General features: G+C 36.1%; 1 protein-coding gene and 2 long non-coding RNA genes across 6 annotated transcripts in view; 2 read left to right on the forward strand and 1 right to left on the reverse strand.

Annotated features, from left to right (window-relative positions):
* Positions 1-8,816, reverse strand: part of LOC134804941 (uncharacterized) — a 384,312-nt gene extending 375,496 nt beyond the window's left edge. Inside the window, exon 1 of the long non-coding RNA XR_010146201.1 lies at positions 8,644-8,816. This is a non-coding gene — a long non-coding RNA (uncharacterized LOC134804941). The remainder of the gene's footprint in view (positions 1-8,643) is intronic.
* Positions 1-19,938, forward strand: part of LOC134804720 (maternal protein pumilio) — a 362,073-nt gene that overhangs the window by 210,482 nt on the left and 131,653 nt on the right. The window lies entirely within an intron of this gene.
* The window catches only part of LOC134804950 (uncharacterized), a 152,155-nt gene that overhangs the window by 42,922 nt on the left and 89,295 nt on the right, over positions 1-19,938 (forward strand). The gene's annotated exons all lie outside the window — the stretch shown is intronic.

Raw genomic sequence — 19,938 nt, forward strand, 5'->3', positions numbered from 1 at the left:
AGAAACGCGCGCGGCGTGAAAAAAAGATTACGTAATATTAAATATAATTTAAAGATATTAAATATTGATTGAAAAATTAAAAAAAAATATGGTGTATTTAAAACATGTGAACAAATGTACTACTTGTATAAATTTATCTTAAAGTTATTTTTTCAATTAGTTATGCAATTGTTAATCAACAAAATTTTCTCGAACATCCTTCTTTATTGAAATCGAAAAAAAAAAGTATAAATAACTATTGTAAAATTTTGTCGCTTTCTAGAACCCTTCTCATATACATGCTTAATAAGATCACCTTATAAACGTTTTAATAAAGTTAATAGTTTGCTTAAAATAAGTTTTAGAATAACATAGAAAATTGACGAAAAACGAAAAATTGAAAAATATAAAACAATATTATAACCAAACTATTATTTTTTTCAGAATTTTAACAATTGACTAACTTGTTGAAAAAAGAACTTTACATAAATTTCTACAAGTATTACATTTGTTGACACGTTTTAAATACACCATATTTTGTTTTAAATTTTTCAATGAATATTTAATACCTTTAAAATTATATTTAATGTTCCGTAGTCGGTTTTTCATGCCGCGCGCGTTTCCCGAAAATGAGGCGCGAGGGCTGTGTTCAGCGTTGAATAAAAAGTATAAATAATGGAGATACAGTTCTGGAAGTATGGAATATTTGATTGGAAATATCCTCCTCTTTTATAATATTAATTTTGGTTTCTTAAATATTAATACTTTTTGAGATATTTGGGAAATAAGAAAAATCTACTTTTTCTCCATTTTTTTGTTAATAACTTTTGTAATTTTTTGTGTGCTAATACACGCTTCGAATACATTTTACTAGATGTCATTACGAATCTAATGAGGTATCACACGTAATTTTAGGAGTATTATCTCTAATTTTCACCGTTTTCCGTTTCTCGAACAGACTAAACAACGCATTTTATTCATTTCAGATATCATATTTCATAGTAACATTTACTGCTTAAGACCTACACAATCGATATCTAAATATAAATAGTGTTAGTTTTATTTTGCAAAACGTCCGGGTTCGATTCCCGAGCTGAGTACACATTTTATTTTAAATGTATGAATGCAGTTTTTCTTGTTACTAAAATCGATGACATGGTTCCTAAGAAGAGATCATCGTATGTTTTATAGTTTCAGATTTTCCCATACTGGCCAATCTAAATGGGCCACCCTGAATATAAAAATATTTTTTCAACGGGGACACTCCTTTATTATTAAAAGTAAAAATACAACGGGCTGCACTCCGGGAGTGCCGGCAGAAGTGAAAACTCAATGACATTGTAACAGTTTTTCGATCAGGTCACGTGTCCGTCTTACGTCTTACGAATCTTACGGTCACGTGACCTGTCGTGAGTTTAACATTTTTTCCCCATCACAAAAAGTGCACAGCGCCGCTAAAGAAGTTTTCACTTCAAAAAACACGCTTTACTCCAAAAGTCAAAAATATAGTGACACGCACTTGGCGGGTTTTTTAAATACCTATACCACTACACCTTACAAACCGTGCGCCGCGTCTGTCTGTATACGAGGGTTGCACTGAAAATGTCGGGAATAGAGAAAACTGTCGCATCTAGACGGTCAATCTTTATTTTAATACATACTTAAACTCAAACTGACCACGCATATAAATTTTCTTTTGAAAGTAATCATTCTGTAATGCATACGGCTCATAATCCCAAAGTCCTTTTTGTATGGCGATTTTGGGGCCTTAGTGGTTTTGTATGAAATTCGTGGAGTAGCCAACGGAATTGAAGTTTTTTTACATATATATATATATATAAAAGATTTTTTTACTGTTGTCATATGAATATTTAGGAATGTCGAAATCTGCCGATATGCAACTTTTTTGGCAGTCTTTTTAATTAACAGCACAAATGCGATTTTAATTTTTGACGTCGCTTTGGAATGACATGCTTCTTTAAGATCACCCATGGGATAAAATGAAAGTGACTTTCATATTTAATTTTAACTGCAAACGAGCGTACGATGAACTCTAGTTCATAAAAAAATAACAGAAGCCCATTGTAACTTTTATTTGTTCGCTGAGGGCATATTGAAAACCGTTTAAAAATATGATCCGAAAAATCACTTGGCCAAAAATTCAAATAATGTTCGACATACAATTTTCAAATTGCCAGTAATTCTTAAATACAAATGACAACCAAATGGAATATACCTTAAAAGTTTTATAAAGAGTTACATTTTTATAAATTATATGCCTGTTTCTATTATGTTATTTCTAAGTGTCCCATTCCCGAATATTTCAGTGCGACCCTCGTACATTGCATAATATATGTACGTTCGCGATAAACTCGAGAACTACTGAACGGACTTTCATGCGGTTTTCACCTCAGGTAAGGTGGGATAAGACTATCACCGGGGTAAGACTATCACTTGTATGAAATCCTACCCCGAGCAAAATTACCCGAATATTACTTCTGCTTATCAATAGAGTGATTCTTGAGGAAGGTTTAGGTATAATTTGTCTTGGTTCTGTGTAACCCGTGCGAAGCCGGCGGCTTTAATGTAACGGGTCAGCTCGCTAGTTTTTGGAATAAAATAGGGAACACAACCGCATACTTATGCAATATAGCCACTATTAAAAAAAGGTATCTTCCTTAGTATAAATAGTATAGTATTGTATAGAGGACTTTAGTACATAATGATATGTCGATTACGATTAGTGTTCCAGTAGTGATCAAAAATAGTCGGTTTTCGACTAATTTGTTTGTTTGTTCGTATAATTAATTTAAATTACAATTAATAAGATAAATTTCATCTAAAGAATATTATTTTATGTTACGTTTCATTCATTACCACATAGCTTTAATATATTTGTAACATACGATTCTAACGAAGAATGATTAATGTTCAGTCCGATATGATTACTGTTGTAAGAGCTTATCAGATCGGTCTGTTGTGGGAGCTTAAGGCTCAAAGCGCAGATAATTAAACGTTATTTAGAGCCTACTTTATTAGCGCTATTCCTACTGTTACTGTGTACTAGCTTTACAATATCGGGACTGGCCTCTTCCCGATCTTTTTCGCGGACTCAGTGACAGAGTCCGCTGGCCCAATATTACAGGTTCTATTTTTCACTTTTATCGAACTGAAATTTGATTTGAACATTGTCATAGTGACATGAAGTCGAATTTCAACTATCTTGAAAATGTAACATGAACCATGTAATATTGGGCAAGCGAGACATCGATTGAAGATTATGACGTACACAATTTGGATTCGATTGCCTGTTTAGTACGTAGTACATATAAGAATCGTAAGCACGCTGTCTCCCAGCCGGAGGCGCGATATCAACCAGTCGTAGCAGTGCATACATCTCCGAGACGTTCACTCTAAAAAATGAAGACCAACTAAGAGCAGTTTCTTCTTAGTTGACGTTAAGTTAATTACAACAATTACGATCTTATATAAATCAAAGAAAGCTGCATGATTACTTAAAACAATAAGTGTATCTGTGATTGAACTAATAAAGTAGGTATTGATTAATCCTAACAATTGTATACCTTGCATCTATTATTGACTTGTTGACATAATTATGTAACGTAGGTTGATTCAATAAATATCAAGCTTAGTCGATCTTGCTAGGGTCAATTAGTTAGCATAATTCTTTTTCATGTATACAGGGTGTCCCTAGCCATTGGACAAAGCCGAAATGTACATATGTATTAGGGTATTTAGAACCAGTGTACAAAGTATCATAACATTCATAACAATCGGTGTAGCGGTTACGACGAAATTAGCAAATTTCGATTTTTTTACTTTGGAGCAACCTGTATGTGTTAGTAGCTCCTAAGGTAATAAATGTGACGTCCCACGGTCAAAGGTACCTTATGGCGGGTATGGAGTTATGCATACCCCAGTAATCTACAATAAATAAGCTATCGATAACACAAAAGATCAACCTTCTAGGTTGCGTAGTTACAGAGATATGATTTTTTGAAAATAATGTTGTGAAATGAGCAACTTTACGATAGAGAAGTTTTAAGTTTAGCCGCCTAAAAAACTATGTTCCTGAAGTAAGTTACATAGTTGACTACAAATAATAATGCCTTATATATCTGAGATTAAAAAAATATTGCGACTTGTTCTGTAATGCAAATAGAAACTTTTGATATCGACTGATTTATGTGTATACTAACCAATCTCTTGAAAATAAAGTTTTATTTCATTTTCACGATTGATTGCAATGAGCTCTCAAGATTTAAATTTTATCTATTAGAAAACGACACTGACAGACAGTTTAAGCAAAAAACAATACCGATTTAGAGGTGAAAATGTATTTTCTGACTTTTTCATATAAAATCACAAAATTGAATATTTTTACTTTTAATGTGACACACAATCAATTTTTCTGAGCACATATGAAAGAAATTCTGTCATTCAAATGAAATAAATCCTAAAACCCCAACTAAATACTATATTTAACCCCTTATGCCACTTTAAACTTACATAACAATAACAGTATTTGCTCCATACATTTACGAAAAGGTACCTTATGGAAATAAATCTAATAATACATCACTACAAAATATCAATCATATTATAGTTTATCTTTTATGAATAGAAAATATTAATTTACATTAAACTGCCCCCAATTTAATTAATTCTTCGTCATAATAATCTTAAAAAAGACCAATAATTTGTATGTAATGAAAAGGTACCTTGTGGTCAAGTTACATGATGAGGCATGATGATGATGGAACAGTTAGGATAAACTAATAATATTTTGGGGTTAAGATGGTATAAATCGTCTATTTCTTATCAATAATATATTTCGGTTGCTATTGAAGATAAGCGGCATTGAGGTTCAATGACCTCAGATATTCCATAAGGTAATGCGTCGGGTATTGGCATTTTTCAGCAAACCAATGGCTGATTTACTGCATGCGACCAAACCAAATGAAGATTATTCTAGTTAAGAAAGACTTGACGAGAGTAACTTTGGTATAATAGCAGTCTACTTGGATTTGTGATGTCGGTCTATGTACGGTTATAATATTTGCGAGGCGCCCCAACCAGAACTGAAATTATCAAATTCGTTTTGCAGAATGCTAATACAGTTCTCTATCAAACTTCTTTTCCCGTATTGACTAGTTTTTTTGGGAATTTTCAATCTTTTTTCCATAAGGTACCTTTTCTACTAAACTCTGAGACGACATTACTAGGCTTATAACTAACTTATAACAAAAATAAAAACAGGTAAACAAACGTTACGCATTAAGGTTTCAGATCACACAATAAAAAAAAATTGAGCATTTTTTCACCTCTTTACAAAACATTTAATATCTCCGAAACTAGAAACCCTCATAAGGTACCTTTTCCCGTGGAACGTCACAAATAGTATGAAACCTTCTTCGACCGTTTTGATTATCTTTTTTATTTATGACATTAATAAGATTCTGACTTTTGACAAATGTCATCATTGCTGCACATTTTCAAACAAATTGTCAAAAGCACTGCTAATGATTAATACAGTATGTTTCTTTTTGTTGTCGATTATTGGAAATAACTTTTGTTTGATAATTTTTTTTTTTATCTTTTGTTCTAATTAAAAAAATATTACCGTTAGAGCATTTCTTAGAAGTAACCCTACGTGGGATTTCAGGGTTTGTCCAATGGCTAAGGACACGCTGTATATTGAACAAGATCTTAATTGGCTCAATTACATAGCAATAGTAAGATCAATCAGAATTACCTTATTCAATATAATCCTATATCAATCAGAAATGTCGAAGTCCTTGTTAGGCTCGTATGAAATCAAGATGCTTGATTACGACTATCAAAATATTGATAGGGCCAACGAAATTTTTTTTAGAGTGTTCGCTTCCGTTACGTGCTTTCGTATGTAGGTTTGACAACTAGTAGTAGTACCTAGGACTAGAAAGCGGATGAATTTGGGCGGCGGCGTCGGCGCTGGTCTGGTGCCAAGCTTTTTGGTGTGCTCCAATCTTTACAGAACCTGTATACATATATATTTTCCGCAAGAGGCGTATCGTTGTTTTTACCACTGATTGAACTATACAGGATGTCCGGTAATTAATGGTCAACCTTCTAATCACCGACAGGGCACCTTAGGCTGGTCCATGAAATGGACTTTTAGGTCTAGTAAAGGTTTAGTGGTTTTCGAGATAATCTAACCTTTCTTTCTTTTTTAGCAGCCAGCACCCTACTTCACTTTAATGACTATCTAGTTCTAAGCCATTGTTGCTATCGCCAGTTTGACACTGACATAAACGCTATCTGGAACTAACCTACTTTATATGCATCTCATTCGTACTCGTATATTAGTGCGAGCGAAATGTATACTAAGTAAATTACGTAGATTTTAGCGTATACAGGCTGTAATCGTTAAGTGTGGCCAGGCGATAATTCCGTAAATATAACAGATATCAGAAAACTTCAAATTGATATCGAAAGTGCGTTACCCAATGAGTAAAATTACATTAATAACTTTTTTTAAATAAACGTAGAAATATCCCAAACATTAACTTCAAACCCTCCCATACATTTAGTACGACGACTCGCCCCTAGAGATAAAAGTGCTTGAGATTAATTATTTGCGATAATAAACTGTAATAAAATAATAAAACCACCGTTTATGAAAGTTAGTCACAGACACTGGTCTCTATACATTTTTTTATTACCATACAGAGACCTGCTTAAGGCACCCAGTCGGTGGTTACAAGGTTGTCCATTGATTTTAATATAGGTATACATTAGGCATGGGTGTGCCTGGTGGCAAGAGGAGTATAGATGCAATAAATAAGAGTATAAATAATAACCGCAAAACATTTGATGTTGATTCGAAAGGAACACTGCTATAGATGTTGTTGGCCGAGGATAGCGTAGCGTGGCGTTGCAATTAGCAAAGCACTCGACGCGTCGCTTCCCACAAACCATAGCGTAGAGTCCACTCGTGTGTCGCCGCGCAAATTAAAACGCAGCTCTTCACTTCGTCGAACGCGAATTCGTTTATCTGATAAACTGCATGAATTATTTTATGTTGTTCTTTTTTTACTTACTAACGTTTATACCATTTAATAAATGTTTGTAGAGAAGGCTTATTGGGATGGAGCTCGAAGGTGAACTCCCGCGGGCGCTCCTTTTTGTAATTGAGTGCGCCCGCGGGCCAATAATTGTTCCTGCCCGCGAGCAGAGTCGGCAGCAGCGCGTAAATCATGCCCGTTACTCTCCATTAACTCATAATACGAATTGACTTGCAAAGATTTTTTTGTACACAGACCTGCTATATTTGTTACGTTTATGATACAATGTGAGCTTAAGTTGTTATTTAACGTAATGTGTAACCTTTTTTTATAAACAACCAATTCCGTTAATTTGGAACGCGGATTCATAAATGTTTGAGATCATTTATCAAAATCGGTTCATTCGTTTCATTACGTTAGGATATAAATAAAATCTTATTTGTTTTTTCTTAACCCTTTAGTCAGTTTAGTCCGTAGCGTCAACAGACTTTTCATCACACTTGCTCGAAAAATACTTTATTTCATGCAGGTGTACCTACTGAAACACAAAGGCCTATAGCGTTCCCGCGGTAGTTATGTATTGTGAAAAAAAAGCTATAACTCCCTAGGGAATAACAGCTTTTTTTAGGGTTCCGTACCTCAAAAGGAAAAACCGGTACCCTTATAGGATCACTCGTGCGTCTGTCTGTCCGTCTGTCACAGCCTATTTTCTCTGAAACTACTGGACCAATTTAGTTAAAATTTGGTACACATATATTATGTAAGTTTGTGACCCAAAGACGAACATGTAACGTAAGCAAATAAATTTTAAACATAAAGTTTTTCAAACTATATCGTGTTACATATCAAATGAAAGAGCTCATTGTGAGAATCTCAAATACATGTATTTTTTTTTATAATTTTAGAATTAACAGTTTAGAAGTGATTCAAGAAAATAGGCAAATATTACCATCCCCCTCCCTCTATCTCCGAAACTAGTGGTTATAAATTTTTGAACAATATACCCAAAATAGTTCTTAACCTGTAGATGACAGGAAAACCTATTAGAAATGTGCAGTTAAGCGTGATTCGGTCTTCAGTTCTCAGTTTTTGATCCCGACGCCTACGGGTTTTTTTTTTTTAATACATACATTGTTTAAAATTGTGTAAATGTACGGAACCCTTGGAACGCGAGTCCGACTCGCACTTGGCCGGTTTTTTAATTATGTCACTAATTCATACGAACCATGTAGGTTATAATTTTATAAATAATACAATTCTTTGTTTAAAGTCAAGGTATAAAGGAGTTTTACTTTTAAAATACCGAGTTTATTATTTAATATTTTTGTTTATGCTTAAATGTATTTAATTTGATTAATTTAATCGCGCATGAGAGGAGGCTTGTGCCCAGCAGTGGGACGTATAATATAGGCTGATTTTTTATTATTATTTGTATGTCTTTCCCATCACGGAACAATGGTGTTCCGGACCTTTGGGAGGCGTGCGCGGAGCCGAAGCCAACACGTAGAGGCCCTTTTGACACTTTAATGAAATGTAAGGGGTACACCGAGCGGAGGCTGCCCTTGCCCGTGTCATGGGACGCACGCAGAGGCAGCACCCGCCAGGGTGTAAGGACTATTGAGAGTTGATGGAATCTAAAATGAACTAGGTTATTGGGTGAAAGCGATGGACTAAGAACTGAGCTATGGGGTAAAAAACCGGACTCCTGCCTAATAAAACGGTATGCAATTTTATTTCCGGCAGACGGTGACTCGCCCTCACAAGATGGGCCCCCACAAAAAGCGACATTATTATTAGTATTAGTTTAATAGCCGTAATAAAATATTTTACACAATTTTCAATTGTGGCTGAATGTCGATGGGTCTGTGCCTTCGATGCCTACACTGCCAAAAAATTTCAATATGGCGGACGAATGTTTGAAAGGTCACCGTATTTAAGAATAATTTCGCTTAAAATTTAACTTGTGCCCGGTGTACGTGGGCCTGCGTGGTACCGATTGGTAACCAATTTTCGTAATTAGGGACGAAATGGGAATCCTAGATGTGGAGCATGGTGGGCCTGCGTGGCAATAGAAAACCATTTTGTATCCAGTTATAACACGGGATTTTTTTCTCATTTTGAAGCTAGTTACCAACCATGGTTACTAATTGGTAATGGAAAACTCCCATTTTGTATCCAGCTACAACACGGGATTTTTTCTCGTTTTGAAGCTGGTTACCGACCGTGGTTACAGATTGGTAATGGAAAAGTCCCATTTTGTAACCAGTTACAACAATTTTTTTTCTTCGGTTAGCAACCTTGGTTACGAATCGGTAATGGAAAAGTCTCACTATGAAGTCAGTTACCGATTGAGATTTTTTCCCGTTTGGAAGCTGGTTACTAATTTTATTTACCAAACGGTACCAAAGGGAAATTTTCATTTTTTTTTTTTTAATCTTTCCGCAACTTGCATATCTGTATTGTAACATTTCTAATCTATTATTGGTGGTTTTAGTATGGTGACAACTTCCCTTTTTTTTTCTTCAACTTATCACGTCAAGGGTAACATACCACTTCTCACGACTATGCTGCCGATGTTGAAGAGACATGCGATGTTTTTAAACAAACTTTATCTTCCTATAAAAACAGAAAGGAGTGCGATAAAACGATCGCGTGACTTTAACTCGCATTGTAGCGTCGGCGAATGCCTTGATTAGGCGAGACGTTGTCGTACTACTTATATATATAACTACCTACTTGTTTTTATTCATCTAGAACACCAAACATAGTTTTTGCGGGTAATGTACTGTTGGAGTAAAACTATAAAAAACCACGCATGTTCCGATAATGCATATTTGAACGGTTCCATACCTTCATGCAATACTAATAAACAACATAACTAAAATACCGGACAAGTGCGAGTCGGAGTCGCCCACCGAGGGTTCCGTTATTTTTAGTATTTGTTGTTGTAGTGGCAACAGAAATACAGAAAAATTTAACGGACTATCTAGACGGACAGACAGACGTACAGTGGTGTCTTAGTAATAGGGTCCCGTTATTTACCCTTTGGGTACGGAACCCTGACAAACATACGTGCATATTCGCGCCACGTCTTATCTGGAAATAAAACTTTTACCCCCTTATCGATAAAACTTTACGAAACCCCTTACCTTATTGATAAACTTTTTTACTTTACTTTAATGTATAATTATTGGTGCAATAAAGAATATTTACTTACTTAAAACTTTACGGGCCTGATTTAGTCAAATCATGTTTTATCCCTTTCTTACAAATACCTACATAAGTTGAAATGGCAGATAAGGACAAACTATTATTAGATAATTGAGGCTTGTAGCGCGTTTTCGCGTTTATGAATAAGTATATTTTTTTCACGCCACTGTTCGGAAATGTGGCAATAGATGGTCTAAAACCACGCTGGAAAGTAGGCAATAGCTGTAGCACCTGAACCACCACTACTACAATGTTTTATTGATATCATCATCTGTCATTGGTGCTACAGCAATGAGTATCATTTAAAACATAAAAATCAATAAAAGGTCTTTTTTGGCGCAACTTTTTCCTTCAAAAATAAAATTAGGTTATTTATAGGACCAAATAGTTGTTTAAAAAAAAGAAACATCAAAACCATTCAGTTCACGCTTAAGGCGTTTTTGCTTTTGTAGCTGTTTGTGGTTTTTTTTTCAGCAAAAACGCTTCTAAGTTTTGAATCTGTTTGAAGCAAACAACAGAACATGCCTCATAAAAGTGATAAAAAAGTAAAAAAGGCGGGATCAGAAAATACTTACTGAATTGGATACCTAGTGTAAATTGTGTTTGACTAAAATACAAGAAACACGTATCTACGCTATAAAATGAGATCTTCTAGTGAAGAAAATGATATTCTTACGCTGACGCCTACCGAAATTCAAGAGACCACAGCCAGTGGCTAGTAATTTGCTACCAAAGAAATCACGGGCTAGTACTTACAGTTATGCAAATGTTTTCTTATTTCCTCGCAGTAGTCGTGAAAAGCACTATGTAATGCCTCGGCCGGAAATGCTAAAGATGGACTCGTATTATTTGAGGGCAAACTCACTCGTCCATCTTTGAGAAGTTTTCCGGCCTCTCCTACAATGTACTATACTAGGCAAGTTATTTAGTTCTTACTAAATAATTGTCTAGTCGGGCTATAAGCCAACTATCGTCGATCGATCGATAGATTAATCATAACAACGATGTCAAGTGTCAATAATGAATACAATGATCGATTGTTTTATCGTTTAGAGTTCAAAAAAATACTGGAATACTTTGTACCGATCGATTCTTGATCTGTCGACCGATGCTAGATTTGTCGCCCGAAGACCGATCGCTAATGAAATGATTGGTAAAATATGTATAAGAACGATTGTCCGAAAATCAATGGTTTACCTAATTCCTAATCGTATGATCGATCGGTTCTCGATCTTTAGAAGATTCATAATAAGGATGAAAGATATGACGAGCAAAATTTTAAACAAAAGTAGGTACAGTTTCAGAATAATTGAATTAAAAACCCGCATGGTGGCTATATCTTCCGTCGCAAGTTATGTTTCCTTATAATTTCCTAGCTTTAAGCCCCCTCTTAAATAAAACATATTTTTTTTAACACAATGGAATCAATTAACTTAGAGCCACTTGCACCATTCCACTAACCCGGGGTTAACCGGTTAAATATGGAGTTACCATGGTTACCAGTACAATTTCACACTGGGTTACTGGTTTAACCGCTTAGTGGGATGGTGCAAGTGGCCCTTAGACTAATTAGGTACTTCTTCTCACCCATATACAGCGTGTATTTTTAATACAACCGTGAATTGACACGAGGTGTGTCAATGGTAATGAAACGATTTTAGGGCGTCCGCTATTTCTATTTTTGTTCTATTCTATTCGTCGTTATTCTATTATTTCTAAGTTTAATAGCTTTAATTGCAGACGTTTCTTCTTAATACAATTTGATCTAGTATAGGGTAGCGCTTCGTTACTGGTGAATTTCCTATATGACTTGGAACTAACTCTTACAGTAGTTGACGCTAGGGAAGCACTAAGGCGCATAATGGTGGAAATATATATTCGCTGTCCGCAAGTGAGGTCTCGGTACCTCAGTTGGCAGAGCATGGACTTTGTTGGCAGAGCAGAGGGATCCAGTGTCGCGACCTCGCCCGAGACAGTGAATTTTTCCACTCTTAATTTATTTCTAAACTTAACTCACGCATTCATAATGTGTAGCTTTCCAATCGACAAAACACACAGCAAAACGATTAGTTTGGCATCCCTACATACAAATAAGTATACAGGGTTGCTAAGCTAATAGTTTTGCTGGCTACAAATATTTGATTTACCAGAAATTGGGCCTTGGAGAAAACATTAAGTTAAAATTGAATTCAATTCATGAATTTTGAGTATGCTAGACGAAGTGGTACCAGTAGTTAGCTGGCACTATGAGCTTATCGGCGTGACGTCAGTCCAGGGGCGGTGCCGACGTAGAGGCATGTAGATTGCGAAATTGATTGCATGTTATCTGATGCGGCACGGGTTCTTCGCTAGCTTTTAATACGGGCGTTCGCCACACAGCACGCGATCCTTTTGACAGAAGATCGCTTGTGCGCTCCCCTTCGGCCGACTTTGGTAATTATCGCATAGGCCGTGTGCAGTGGCGACGTCTCCGGATCCTAGATGGAAACTTCTTACCTTTATTTGCTATAATTAAACGTCAATACGTACCCCAACCCAACCGTATATATTCCCAATGAAGAAAGAATAACTATGCATCAATGTGTATATTTAGTTTTTCTTCTAATCTGTTCCTATATCGTTAATTGAAACTAAACAGAAAAAACCATTCATTTCAATCGAGGCGGTCTAAATTAGCTGAGTAGCGAAAAATAGATTCTGATATTTATACACTTCAGTTTAAACAATTCCCATCCCTGAAAATAACGAACTGACTTCATTTGTTTAGATTGTTAGTTGGAGTGTCGATGTTGAGATATGAATTGGAAAGGTTTGCCGTAATGGTTAGGGGGGCGGTGCTCCCGTAATTTGATTGGCAAGAGAGGGAAGAAGACCCGCGCCGCGTCCGACACAGCGCTAATTGCCTCGCGCAATATAGAAACAATGACAAAACTTGGACCCAAGTCAGTTGCCATCGGCACTCGACTTTTCGCTGTTTTATTTAAAATTCATTTACCCGCTTCGCAGATTGTTTTCAGGCAACTTAGGCTTTACGTAATGAAAACAAATATAAACTCCATTACTGTGAAAAGTGAAAATTTATTTTTATTTTCCTGTACCCCGAACCACGATTCAAGATCCACGATAAACGGCCGTGATACAAGTTATACTGAAATTATGATGTAATGTTAGTTAAGGCGAAGTTATGTACTAAAGGCGAGTTTAGGACGAATTTATTTCAATGAACTGCAACATTGATAACGGGGTTTGTGGTTTGTTCATAAAACTTATTTGGGAAGTAAATGATGATTGATGAATCTGCAAACCTTACGTCATATTACAAATTTCAAATATGGAACGTCTATCAATACACATTATAGCTACTATAGGGGAGGCGGCGATGCTGATTGTGTAGTTACTCGAGCGCGTTAGATATTGGTAGTGTCAGTTGCGCAACATGTCTCTGATAACAAGGGTATGTTAATGTGCCGGTTTACATGATATTCAAAGGGGTTGTTAAATGGACCCTACAAAAGTGTCTTATTTCAATAATCTGACGATTTCAGCGATTCGTAAGCAAATGGCAGAGTCACAAAGTTGCAATAAAAACCGCCATCTTGAAATACTCGAGCGTGGCAGATTATTATACAGACAAGTTCCCGATTGGGACATCAATCCAGATCAGGTTCAGATTTATAAAAGTAAATTACCTCGTTACAAACCTTCCGGTTATTGATAATGACATGTGACAGACGTAGAGCCGGCTTAGCCTTGTGCTGTATCTCTTGGGGCAACGTGTCTATCGCTTGGCTTAACACTGCACTTGATTACAAAGCTTTCCAAATAAAGTTAATATTGTGCACTGGCGCGGTGTGGTGATCTGGTGGGCCATCGGAGAAAGTATAATGCTCGTAAGCAAATTAATAATAGGTCAGGCAACGAATGCTCAAAAAAAGTTGTAAAGTTGAAATGCTAGGAACATGATTTTTGACTACGTAACTTTGATTGGACTATAGTTCGTTTTTTTTAGCATAAGAAATAAGGTAAACAATCTTGATGTGTCTTTTAATTGAAAAACGCATTTTAAAAATAAGTTACGCCAAATATGTAACAATTATGAATCTAATACGATCATTTATATTCTTTTGCTTTCATAAGTAATAGTTACTGATTTTTAAAAAGCGTTATTCAATTAAAAGACGTGTCAAGATCGCTTACCTTCTTTCAAATTCTTTCTAATGCTAAAAAAAACGAACTATAGTTAGGAGGTGAGCATATCAAAAGTCCCCGGCCGTAGCTTTTGAGCCGGGGACAGCAGTAATCGTAAATTAAAGTTACATTTCGAGCCATATATCTTGTATGAAATTTTAGAGACACTATCCGACGTTAGTGCCTATTTTTACCACCTGATGCGCTGCGATCGCTTTACTTACCCCCACCATGCACATCGCACGGTGCCAGCGAACTCACAATGGTGTTAAGTGCCATAGACGCTACTGACACTTAGTTCTTTATCTCAATATCATTTCATTTTGAACCAAATTCAAATTCATTTTTAACATTAAAAAACGAAACGACAAATAAATTATGTTTAAACTCTGGCCCAGTCACTTAAGGGGCCCACTGATTAACAGTCCGCTGGACGGTATCGGTCTGTCAGTTGTTCGGAACTGTCAAAATTTTGTTCTAATTGACAGGCCGATACCGTCCGGCGGACTGTTAATCAGTGGGCCCCTTTAGTCAGTAAAAAAGGTGGCATTAAAAAAAATTGGCGTGAAGGGTCGATCTCCCGTAGAAAAATTGAATTTCGCGCCTTATTCTACTGACAAGTTGGGTGTATGTCAGTACAACTACAATACAATAGAATACAAATTAGTATTTTACACAATAGTGATACAATGGTGGTGGTGGTTTTCAGTAGAGCACCGTGTTAATTGCCTTATTGGGTACGACATTGAAAAGCTTGATTGATATCAATAATGGTGCCACATTATACACAATATTACAAATCAAATCCGTTGGAAGACCTATCCAACGATACCCAATACTATAGGGTCAAAAGCAAAAAAAAATTACAAAATCATTTTATATGGGATGAGTTCTTTCATAATGCATGATTTATGTATCCATGCCAAATTGCAGCTTTCTAGCACTTGATTCGGTCAAATTGTGTTTTTTGAAAAACTAATTATAGCCAGCCTTTTATGAATGTAGTATGATACCTTAGGGTATGGTGCTTTACGCACACTAGCGTCCCTTCCCCTCCCCCTGACGCAACCCCCCCTTTTTGCATGAAATATGTCGCGGTTCATAGTTTTTTACATTTTTTGAGGAAAAAATACATTTGAGGAAAAAAGTGTCAATGAAAGAAATAATCCTTAATAAATTCTTAAAAAAGGTCATATTCATTTTTAGGGTTCCGTACCCAAAGGGTAAAACGGGACCCTATTACTAAGACTTCGCTGTCCGTCCGTCCGTCCGTCCGTCCGTCCGTCCGTCCGTCCGTCCGTCCGTCTGTCACCAGGCTGTATCTCACGAACCGTGATAGCTAGACAGTTGAAATTTTCACAGATGATGTATTTCTGTTGCCGCTATAACAACAAATACTAAAAACAGAATAAAATAAAGATTTAAATGGGGCTCCCATACAACAAACGTGATTTTTGACCAAAGTTAAGCAACGTCGGGAGTGGTCAGTATTTGGATGGGTGACCGTTTTTTTTTTTGCTTTTTTTTTTGTTTTTTTTTTTTTGCATTATGGTACGGAACCCTTCGTGCGCGAGTCCGACTCGCACTTGCCCGGTTTTTTTTTATATGATGCACCATATTCATGTATTAACTTGTTAAAATTCGAAATAACATAGTTTTTACTTACGATTCGAAACTAATTTTAACAGCGTATTCCTGATCATATTTAGAGACAAAAATGTCCTATAAACTTTTTTGGAAGGCTAGTTTCAGAGTTAATACCAATTAAAAAAAAAAACAAGTTTTTATTGTTACATAGTGCAAAACGCCTTTTTGATGGCGATGTTGCTACTATGGGATTTAGTCTTAATATCCTAAAGGGGCCCACTGATTAACAGTCCGCCGGACGGTATCGGCCTGTCAGTTGTTCGGAACTGTCAAAATTTTGTTCTAACTGACAGGCCGATACCGTCCGGCGGACTGTTAATCAGTGGGCCCCTTTATTGATAGATGTCAAAAAGTGACAAGTAACACTTTGCAAAAACTAAGTTTTACGAAAAAAAAAGTAAAAATCCATTTTAAGTGACAAGTTTACCAATAGCATTTACTTTTTATGTACAAATGAAGGGAGGGGAAGGGACGCTAGTGTGCGTAAAGCACCATACCCTAAGGTATCATACTACATTCATAAAAGGCTGGCTATAATTAGTTTGTCTTCCCCATACATTAGAACACAATTTAACCGAATCAACTAATGATCACGGATCAAAGCCTCGGACAGGCAGACATGGCAAAACTATCAAGGTTTCTTTCTAGGTAACTACGAAACCCTAAAAATTTACTTATCTGAGTCGGCTCACCTCACGTTCGGTCAACCAAACTTTTTCTGGTTTTTATACACAATCATTTTGACTTAAAAATTATAATGTCTAATAAAGTGGGATCAACTGTACTATTGACTTTGCCGACAAAGCAAACACACCTAGGTAACCTCGGGTTTACCTTTGCAAACCCACCCTAAACTTTTAAAGGCCCGCTTAATAACACAAGCGATTTGTGGGTCTCCCCTTGTTTACTCGCTTGCTTTACTAAGGTAATTTGATGATTTTGACTTATTCAAACTGTTGGGATTGCTGGCCGCAGTCAGTTGAAGTTATGTCCTCGCTTACGATTTAATAATTCACTTCAAGAATGCTGAGTGGGACATTCTAACATGCTTTGACGTATATTTTTAGGGTTCCGTACCTCAAAAGGAAAAAACGGAACCCTTATAGGATCTCTCGTGCGTCTGTCTGTCTGTCTGTCTGTCTGTCTGTCTGTCTGTCCGTCTGTCACAGCCGATTTTCTCCGGAACTACTGGACCAATCAAGTTGAAATTTGGTACACATATGTAAGTTTGTGACCCACATACGGACATGTAACGTAAACAAATGAATTTTAAACATGGGGGCCACTTATGGGGGGTAAATAAAAAAATGAAAAAATTAAATTTTTCAAACTATATCATGTTACATATCAAATGAAAGAGCTTATTGTAAGGATCTCAAATATATTTTTTTTATAATTTTTGAATAAACAGTTTAGAAGTTATTGAAGAAAATAGGCAAAAAATGACCATTCCCCCCCCCTTATCTCCGAAACTACTAAGTCTTAAATTTTTTTTAAAATACATAAAATAGGTCTATACCTATAGATGACAGGAAAACCTATTAGAAATGTACAGTCAAGCGTGAGTCGGACTTAATTACAGTTTTTGATCCGACCCCTACGGATTTTTTAAAGAGATTTCATTCACGTTTCACATAAAAAATACATTGTTAACAGTGCCGGATTACTTAGAGTAGTAGTTTTCTTAGAGTAATTGGTGATAATTTTCTGATAAGATAATCATTTTAAATATTTAACGGTCTTACCTACTTACGAGTAATTGTAAGGTCAAATTAAAAATAATGTTTAAAAAAAAATGTTAAATTGAGAGCTAGCTTAAAGTTTTTTGTACTCGTCGACTTTAATGGTTGAATTAATAAAGACTTTGTAACCAATAAGCAAAACAAGCACGTGCTTACGGCACCACGTTCAGGGGGGGCACCAAAATGCCAGGTTGAAAAAGGTGAACAAATTTTAAAATTAGGGACAGACACATCGTTTTTACCACACGATTTTCTTAGCTGTCCAAAAGCTAATTTGCAAAAATAATGGCGCGTAATTCTTTGGGAAACAATCGGTAGCAGTAGAAGAGTCGTGATTACATGCATAGATTCGATTTCAACCCACTCTTTTGCGGTTCGGCGTTAGGTCTTATGCGAGGCCTTCTGCCTTACGGCAAAATTGATCTTCTGCCTTAATTACACTTGGGCGTGGATCCAAATCCAAGCTTTCCTCTTTCGCAGCTGGGCCTACTGCCTTTCTCACACTTCGCCAATTCAATTGCAAGCTCTGCTTTCTTGCATATTTTATGCATGAAAACAACCTCGCTGAGACTTAAATATCGAGCCCTATGCGAAGCTAGGCTGATAGAAAACTGTCCCATCCCTTCTCTGTATGAAATCCTGGATTCGCGCCTGGTTGGGACTAAAACTAAAATTGCGTTTTTATATCGAAAATTTTTTGCGCTCGCTTCGCTCGCGTTTTCAATAACTTTATAAGGTATGATAAAGGTGACATTCGGGTGGCGACTGCAGCAACATTACTCTGTTGCAACGTTACTGCTGCAGTACTGTCAACTTCCGTGATAAAACGATGTGACTGATTTCCATACTAAAAGTAAAAATGTACAACTGTCTATTATCATATTGCATTTTTATATCGAAAAATTTCCGCACTCGCTTCGCTCGCGTTTCCATTACTTTCTAAGCTATGATAAAGGTGACATTCGGGTGGTGACTGCAACAGCATTAGGTACTCTGTTGCAACATTACTGCTGCGGCACTGTCAATTTTCGTGATAAAATGATGTGACTGATTTCCATTCTCAGCTGTAATGCGGCAATGAACTTCTCTAAATTTACCAAAAAATCAATGTAATCTTGATGACCCTAGGGAGAGGGGGCACCTAGAAATGCTTAGGGCATCAAAATATCTTAATCCGGCCACTGATTGTTAAAAATTGTGTAATATACGGAACCCTTGGAACGCGAGTCCGACTCGCACTTGGCCGGTTTTTTATTATTATCTCTGGTTAGCTCTGCTTTAGTAGGTTGGCAAATCAGGTTTTAGGTTACTTTCCGTTGAAGTTATCTCGGATATGGGTAAATATGCTATCAATGCATTTAGAACAATGTCCTAAATAAAAATAGGTACTTATAGAGTCTGGCTACTGAAATATTACACAAATGTTTGGCGGGAAATTCAAAAAATCTTGGGCTGGTCACACATTATGTAGTAGGAATTATAGTTTTGATACTAGACAATATTTTTGATTTTCTGTGCACACGTAAGGTACCTAAGGATATAAGTTAAATATACGTTGACGTGCACTCAAAGTCAGCTCACATAATTTCTACCACTATGTAAAGTACAGTCAACGATAAACACATATGTTAACACTTTCTCACCATATACCATTGTAACAAGGCGATAAATGAAATGTAGTGTAAATAAGACCTAGCTCGATAATACCGTAATATTAATCCATCACCAAAAAAAAATACATAAGTATATGCCAAATATGCTAAATGCTAAGTATCAAAATATTTATAGAGCACCAACCTTCTAATTTGTTTACATTTGTTTAGGAGTTGTAAACATTGCAGTTTTTCGTTATACAACGCTACACGTCGACTTCGCACATTGTCGTAATTATTTACGAGCTTAAATAATAAGTTTGCGAACCTCACTCCGTATAGACATAATTAATATTATTTAAAATAAACCCCTTATAAACCGCAAACAATTTGAATGAATGACATAAATTGACAACTGACTTTTAGCTTTTTTTAAATCATAGACAATTGGTGATACAACAACGAAATATCTGTCAACAATTTTTGTCTAGCCAGACTCTATGAGATGACAAA

The sequence above is a fragment of the Cydia splendana genome, chromosome Z (genome assembly GCF_910591565.1).
Source record: "Cydia splendana chromosome Z, ilCydSple1.2, whole genome shotgun sequence".
In the NCBI taxonomy this organism is placed as follows: domain Eukaryota; kingdom Metazoa; phylum Arthropoda; class Insecta; order Lepidoptera; family Tortricidae; genus Cydia; species Cydia splendana.